This window comes from Vulpes vulpes, chromosome 7 (genome assembly GCF_048418805.1).
Source record: "Vulpes vulpes isolate BD-2025 chromosome 7, VulVul3, whole genome shotgun sequence".
Lineage (NCBI taxonomy): Eukaryota > Metazoa > Chordata > Mammalia > Carnivora > Canidae > Vulpes > Vulpes vulpes.
This window is the reverse complement of record NC_132786.1, coordinates 23956423-23964101: the sequence shown is the minus strand read 5'-3', so window position 1 is coordinate 23964101 and position 7679 is coordinate 23956423. Positions and strand designations below refer to the sequence as shown.

The 7679-nt window shown below is 44.4% G+C and overlaps 1 pseudogene; it reads right to left on the bottom strand.

Moving 5' to 3' along the window:
- Window positions 1–347: 347 nt before the first annotated feature.
- Window positions 348–414, bottom strand: LOC112916340 (U4 spliceosomal RNA; annotated as a pseudogene).
- Between the last annotated feature and the right edge of the window lie 7265 nt (window positions 415–7679).

The window sequence follows — 7679 nt, the reverse complement described above, 5'->3', positions numbered from 1 at the left end:
AGACTAAATGTGACCATGGTCTCCTCCATCCAGAAACCCTGGCCACAAAACAGGCATGCATATTTTGCTTTTCTCTGAATAGAAACAGTTTTTCAGTTTATTTTGGGAAGTACAATGTAAAGTTTTAGAAAATATTGAAAAGTTTGAAACATAAGGTTGCAGAAGACATTTTTGTCAGTGCTCCCTTGTGTCCTTCACATAACATGTGCCTACGAGGTCGGAGCAAGGTCTTCTCTGGCCTGGCCAGGGGCAGGGTGAGTAGCTGCGGGCGGGGAGCATGTACTTCCGTAAGCCTTACGATCCTTGACTCAAGGTTTGCTTCTGGAAGAATCCAACTTCATGCAGGGGTTTAATTAGCAATAATCACGCCTCGGATAAACCTCATTGGCTACCATACTGTCACTGCGTAAAGCTTCACGCAGCCGTTTAAAGAAAAGCAAAGCCTGGTAACAATGCTGGAACAATTATTTAGAAGTAACCTGTGTAGAGAACTCTTCCCCTCTTTCTAAACCCAAAGATCTGTTTTGGTTTTCTGTTTTCCTGGCACAGAATGCTATGAAGGTGATAGCTCACCGTGAGGCTCGCTGGAGAAGCAGAGGCTGGAGTCCCCAGTGCCCAGCTTGGCAGGCAGGTGGCATTGAGGTTCGTTCTCACGCTGCCATCCCCAGAACCAGCGATACTACACCCCAGCTTACCAGTCACCCTGCCCTGCCCTTTCTCTGGGGAACACATCTTCACGCAGCTGGCCCCAGCCACATATGACCTCTGTTTTGAGATTGACCTTGGGTTCTCTTGCTGCATTCCCAACAGTGGTTGAGGTGGTGGGTGCATGGTTTTTATGGTTTCATCCAATGGAGGGGACCTGGGTCACATGGTTTTGATTTCTCAGGGCCTGGTGTAAAGGTCTTTGGAAAGCAACAGTCTGTTGGTTGCTTGAGGTGCAGACGTTTTAAATGTTTGCAATAGCAGAGCTGGGGCCCCTGGTCTGGTCATTTGGATTTTGAGGTTCGTACAGGAGATGGTGGGCTTGCTTTGGTTACTTTAGTTATTCACACTGCAACATACTCAGTTCTGTGGAGAATTTTAACAGGTTCTTCAAAAACTATTTGTCAGTCTTACGTTAATAATAATGAGCTTGGATAGAATTTAATATTTCTGTGTTAATAAGAATAGCTAACATTTATTGCATGTTTGCCGTGAGTCAGGTGCTATTCCAAGATTTTTAGAAATATCAGTGTGGGACACCTGGATGGCTCAGTGGGTGAGCGTCTGCCTTCGGCTCAGGGCGTGATCCTGGGATCCAGGATTGAGTCCTGCATCGGGCTCCCTGCAGGGAGCCTGCTTCTCCCTCTGCCTATGTCTCTGCTTCTCTCTCTGTGTCTCTCATGAATAAATAAATAAGATCTTTTATTTATTTATTTTTTAAAAAGATTTTATTTATTTATTTATTCTTGAGAGATAGAAGGAGAGAGAGAGCCAGAGACACAGGCAGAGACAGAGCCAGAGACACAGGCAGAGGGAGAAGCAGGCTCCATGCACTGGGAGCCCGACGTGGGATTCGATCCCGGGTCTCCAGGATCGCGCCCTGGGCCAAAGGCAGGCGCCAAACCGCTGCACCACCCAGGGATCCCCTAAATAAGATCTTTTAAAAACATATCAGTTCATAGTGTCTCTTAAAATCCCAGAGAGATGACAAGACAAGGGTACAGAGTGGGTGGGAGGTGGACGGCTGGCCCCCTCACTGTGCTGGACGGGGTGGGCAGGCAGTGTCCTCATCTATAAGAGGAGGCTCTGACTGAAACAAGCCATTTGCAGCTGCTGGTCATGCCAGCAAGTTTTAAAAAACTTGCTGTTTATTCACCCAGAGCGCTGCTGCTAGGAAGAATCTTTTTTATGTTGTGTCTGTAACATTTAAACTGTATTTTGGGGGAAAAAAGACAAAGAAATAGTAATTACCCAGAGGAAACCAATATCTATCACCTGACAAGTAATGTTTTTGGAGGTTGGATCTTGGTGTGGGAGAAATGGGAACCATGTAGACAGAATAATTTTCTTATTAGCCCAGAGTAAATCTTTAGCAACAATCAGACGGTGCCTAAACACTAGCTTTTAAATGAGCTGTGTTTTAAATAGCATGGTTTAAAAATACACAACTATAAATCAGAAGCCATTGTAAATCAAGGTCTCACATTACCGAACTTTGTATCTCCTTTGTGAAATGTATGATTAATCTTTCTGTTGCCAGGAAAATGGTCTTTTCTGTTGCAGGGATGGAGTGTGGCTCTAGAAGTCTCCTCACCTTGCTTGGTCATTCCGAGTGCCATTTTTATAGGATTTCAGGTGTGAACATCTACCTCAAGACACATGGGCTTATTTTACCTTCATCAATGGGTACCATCACTTTGCCATGATAAAGCCACTTTTATGATGACAAACTCTGTGCTGCCTCTAGAGTTTTACGTTGTTTAACCCTAACAACTCAAGACCCAACATCCCCAGTGTCTACTGGGTGTGGAGAGGCTGCCTGCCCCAGTGTGGTGCAGACCAGTAGTTACATCAGAATTTTGTCCTGAAAAATGAGGCAAGTCTGATATTTCATTTCTCAATTAATTTTTCTGAGAAAATAAGTGGAAAACAAATTCTTTTATTTGAGTAAATTGCATCTTTAATACTGGCATTATGGGCATGCTTTAGTGTTCAACCAGTGAACCTTCTAGAGCAGCTGGCTGGGGATACTGCAGAACTTTTTGCAGCTTTTATTGATCTGTTTCTGGCATATGAATCCCTACACAGGAACTGTCTATGCGCGAGATTTTACGATCTCAGTATAGATCCAAAGCTTTTAATGCACCTTTTGCCTTTATCATAATGTCACTGAGAAAATCAGAGTGGGCTGGAATGGCCTTCTGACATAAAAGTCTATGTTTAATTAGGTTGAGATGGCTCTGTTTTACACAGCCCTCACATGTAAAGATTTTAGGATAGTTCTTAGCCCATCTGGTCAGGTGGCTTCTGAAATTAAATAAACAGGAGACCCTTCTATGTTGCTAACACAGAACTACTGGCATGTCCCCCACCAGCCTTGGGGAACAACTGAATCAATCCACTGGTCAGCTACAATTGAGAGAAACAACGAGATATCATCATGTCAACATCAAAGAGTCGTTCTGGTCAGACTAACTCCAGCGTCTGATTTGGTAATACTAAGCAAGCTTATTTAACAGACTAACTTATGTAGTTATTTGGTGGGTCCACTGGTATACATTTCCAGAAGCCTTGCTGAGTTCTTTTATGACAGAACGATGTCCTTAAAATATTCTTTAACAAAGCCTTAATTGATATAAAAAAAAATACAAAGCTGAATGCTGGGCTCTATCCTCCTGCTCAGGGATTGCTGTTCAGGACTCTACCTAATGTGACAGAACAACAGCGTTACTGATACTTGCTTGGTATTTAAATAAACCTCTAGTTGCTTTTTGAAAACTAGTTTGTCTGGTACCTCAGCAGTCCTACTCCACAGGGAGACCTGGCTTTACTTCATGAGGGCAGCCACATAAATCAGGGCGGGTTTATTTTATTTTATTTTATTTTTTTATGAGACAGAGAGAATGTGCATGCGCACGTGCACACAGGTGTGGGCAGGGGCAGAGGCAGAGGAAGAAGCAGACTCACTGCTGAGCAGGGAGCCCATTGTAGGGCTCGATCCCAGGACCCTGAGATCATGACCTGAGCTTAATTGACTGAGCCACCCAGGCGCCCCCACATCAATCTCTTCTCAAAAAATAACATACAAAAAAACCCCCATACAAATAACATATTAAAAATGAACCTATTTTAATACCAACATCACAACAAAGTAAAAACCTTATCTATCACCTCCAAAATTTTCCTCATGCCCCCCACGCCCCGCCCCTTCTGTGTTAAGAACACTTAATATGAGATCTACACTGTTTAATTTTAAGTACACAGTACAGAATTGTTAACTCTAGGCACTATGTTGGATGGAGATCTCTAGACACAATTTAACTTGCATAAGGAAAACTTTATGCTCACTAAACAACTCCACATTTCTCCCTTCCCCCGGCCCCTGGCAACCATCATTCTACTCTCTGCTTCTGTGAGTTTGACTCTTTAGGGTTCCTCGTATAGGTGGGGTCATGCAGCACCCGTCCTTCTGTGTCTGGCTTATCGCTAAGGATAGTGTCCCCCAGGTTCATCCGTGCTGTGGCAGGTGTCAGGATCAGCATATATTCTGTTGTAAGACTGAATAATGTCCGACTGTATGTCTACATCCCATTTTTTTTATTTGTTTATTTGTCATTGGTGGACATTTAGGTTGTTTCCATGTCTTGGCTATTGTGAAAACTGCTGCAGTGAACACAAGGGGCGCTGATATCTCTATGAAATCCTAATTAAACTTATCAATTTTATTGATTTATTTTTCTCTACTTTTAATTTACATGTTGTTAATGAACATAAAATGCTGTGTTGGTTTCTGGAGTAGAATTCAAGGATTCATCACTTCCATACGACACCCAGTGCTCATCACAACAGGTGCCTCCTTAATACCCATCCTCCACCCATCTCTCTCGAGCAGCCCTCACTGTGTTCTCTATTGTTAAGAGTCTCTTAATGATTTGTTTCTCTCTCCTTTATTTTTTTCCCCTTTCCCATATGTTCATCTGTTTTGTTTCTTAAATTCTACATATAGATGAGATCACATGGTATTTGTCTTTCTCAGACTGACATTTCATTTAGCACAATACTCCCTAGATCCATCCATGTTGCTGTGAATGGCAAGATTTCATTCTTTTTTGATGGCTGAGTAATATTCCATTTTAAGTACAGACTGCATCTTTATCCATTCATCAGTTGGTGGACATTTGAGCTCTCTCCATCATTTGGCTGTTGTTGATAATGCTGCTGTAAACATTGGGGTGCATGCACCCTCTTGAATCTGTATTTTTTCACCCTTTAGGGGAAATACTTGATAGTGCAATTTCTGGGTTGTAGGGTAGTTCTGTTTTTAACTTTTTGTGGCACCTCCACACTGTCTTCTCGCATGGCTCCACCAGTGTGCATTCCCACCAACAGTGTAAGAGGGTCCCCCTTTCTCCATATCCTCACCAACACCTGTTGTTTCTAGTGTTGTTAATTTTAGCCCTTCTGACAGGTGTGAGGAGATATCTCATTGTGGTATTGTAACCTTATCAATTTTAAGTTTTTGAGTTGTCTATAATATAAATACTGTCAGAAGCTAATTGATTCAAGATGGATTCTAGATGTAAAGGTAAAAAACACAGCACTATGAAACTCCTGGAAGATGTCAGAGGGGACAACTGAGATAAGTCTGGGTGTGGTGATGCCTTTGTAGACCAGCACCAGAGACACGGTTCATGAAAGAAATGGTGGGTACACTGGAATCATGAGAAGTAAACTCCTGCTCTGAAAGACCGTATCAGAGAGTGAGAAGACAAACCACAGGCTGGGAGAAAATACTTGGAAGAGGCACATCTGATAAAGGACTGCCACCCAAATATACAAAGAACCTTTAGAACTCATCAATAAGAAAATAACCCAATTAAGAAATGGGCAAAATATCTGAACAGACACCTTCTTCAGAGAAGATACACAGATGGCAAATAAGCTCGTGAAAAGAAGCTCCACATCATATGTCGTGAGGGGAACATAGTTAAAACGATGAAATACTGGGCAGCCCGGGTGGCTCAGGGGTTTAGTGCCTCCTTCAGTCCAGGGTGTGATCCTGGAGACCCGGGATCGAGTCCCATGTTGGACTCCCTGCATGGAGCCTGCTTCTCCCTCTGCCTGTGTCTCTGCCTCTCTCTCTCTCTCTCTCTCTCATGGATGAATAAATAAAATCTTAAAACCAAAAAAAAAAACAATGAAATACCACAGCACGCCCTTGTACTGCATAAATACACACAAAGATACACACACATATGTTGATGTGTTTACAAACACACCTTGTATATATATCTAAGTTTATTTATTTAAGTCACATCAACACCCAAAGTGGTGCTCGGGCTCATGACCTAGAGACAGAGAGTCACACACTGTTCCAATGGATCCCACCAGGCACCCCACACTGTGTGTTTAATCAATTTGGGACCACGGGAACATGTGGTGATTTCATGGTGCCCTTCTCCTGTTTCTCTTTCTCATTCATATTTCTGGCTTCCTGGAAATGTTCGGCTACTCTCTGTTGACCTTTAAGCCAGGAAACAGGCAGCAGCGTGTTAAGAGAGGGCTTCATACCTTTGTTGTGGTTGATCCCTGTAGGACTTTGCATTAGAGTGGTGGGTAGGCAGGCCCAGGGGTGCCAGAGCGCTTTGGTGGTTGCTTTGCAGCCATTCCCATTTCTTTAGAGAAGAGCCCACCAGGGGAGCCTGGTCCCTGCGCTGTGTGTAGAGGGGTGTGGGGGCGACATCATTTTACTCCCAACCCCAGTGCAGGGTTGCTGAGCTCTGAACCTCTCCTGGGTCCTGTGCTGGACCGTATACTGCCCTTCCCACTTCTAGTTCCTTGGGATTCTTATTTAAAAAACATTTTTTCAGGATTTCTTTCTGGCACTAAGTCCTGGCCTTTGGCTTCTCTTGGAGATTTACTACTGCCCATAATCTGACATAACATCACAAAAAGAAAAAAATATATAATGGAATGAGGCCCTTTAATGACTAAAGTTTCCCCCAAACTTTCTTGTCTTTTCTTGTTTATTTTCGGGAGAGTACAATTCATGCACTGATTCACTGAGTACTCACTATTACAGCTTGAATTGAACACCTCCAAAGAGCTGTGTTGAAGTCCTAAACCCAGGACCTGTGAATGCAACCTTATTTGGAAATAGGATCTTCCCACAAGTCATCAAGTTGAGGTCACGCTCAGGATGGGCCCTTGACGGGTGTCCTCATAAGGCCAGACATGGACACGGACATAGGGAGATGGCTGCGGGGGTGGAGGCCAAGACTGGAGTGGCGCGTTTACAAGCAAAGAAATGCCAAGGGGTGTCCAAGATGTGCTGGACAAAGGCCGGGAGGCTGGTAGGGCTGCCACAAGGATCTACCACCTGCTTTTGTGCCAGGAGCCAGCAGAGAGATGCGGGACAGTCTTTTCTAGAGTCTTCCGAGGGCCTGCAGCCCTGCTGAAGTGTTTATTTCAGTCCTCTGTCCCCCAGGCCCCTGAGAGAATGTGTTTCTATTGTTTTAATTCCTCAGTGTGCAGTGCTTTGTTCTGGCAGCCCCAGGACACTCACGCTTGCCATGCACCAGTATCGGTGGAAATCCAGCAGCGGACACAGCTGACCTCCCTTCTGTCACCTTGCACATGCCCCCTGCCCTTTGCTTTGTGCCCTGGAAGGCTGATTTGGCGGAGCCTCCACCCTCTGGTTTGTGGTTAGGGTGGGCCATGAGGAGCAGCTGTGGAGTTGGGGGAGGGCTTACAGGCCTCAGGCTCCCTGCTGTGGGGCCCTCAGCACTGGCTGACCTCCCCTGAACTGTGGGTCAGGTGGCACTCCCTTCTTCCCCGATCCTTCCCTGGAACATCCCCCTCCAGATGGAGGCCTGCCCTGGGTGGTTGCCTCACCAGCCTTCCCTATCTCTATCCAGATCTTGGGAAATGGCCCTTTTATTTTTTAAAAAAGATTTTATTTATTTATTCATGAG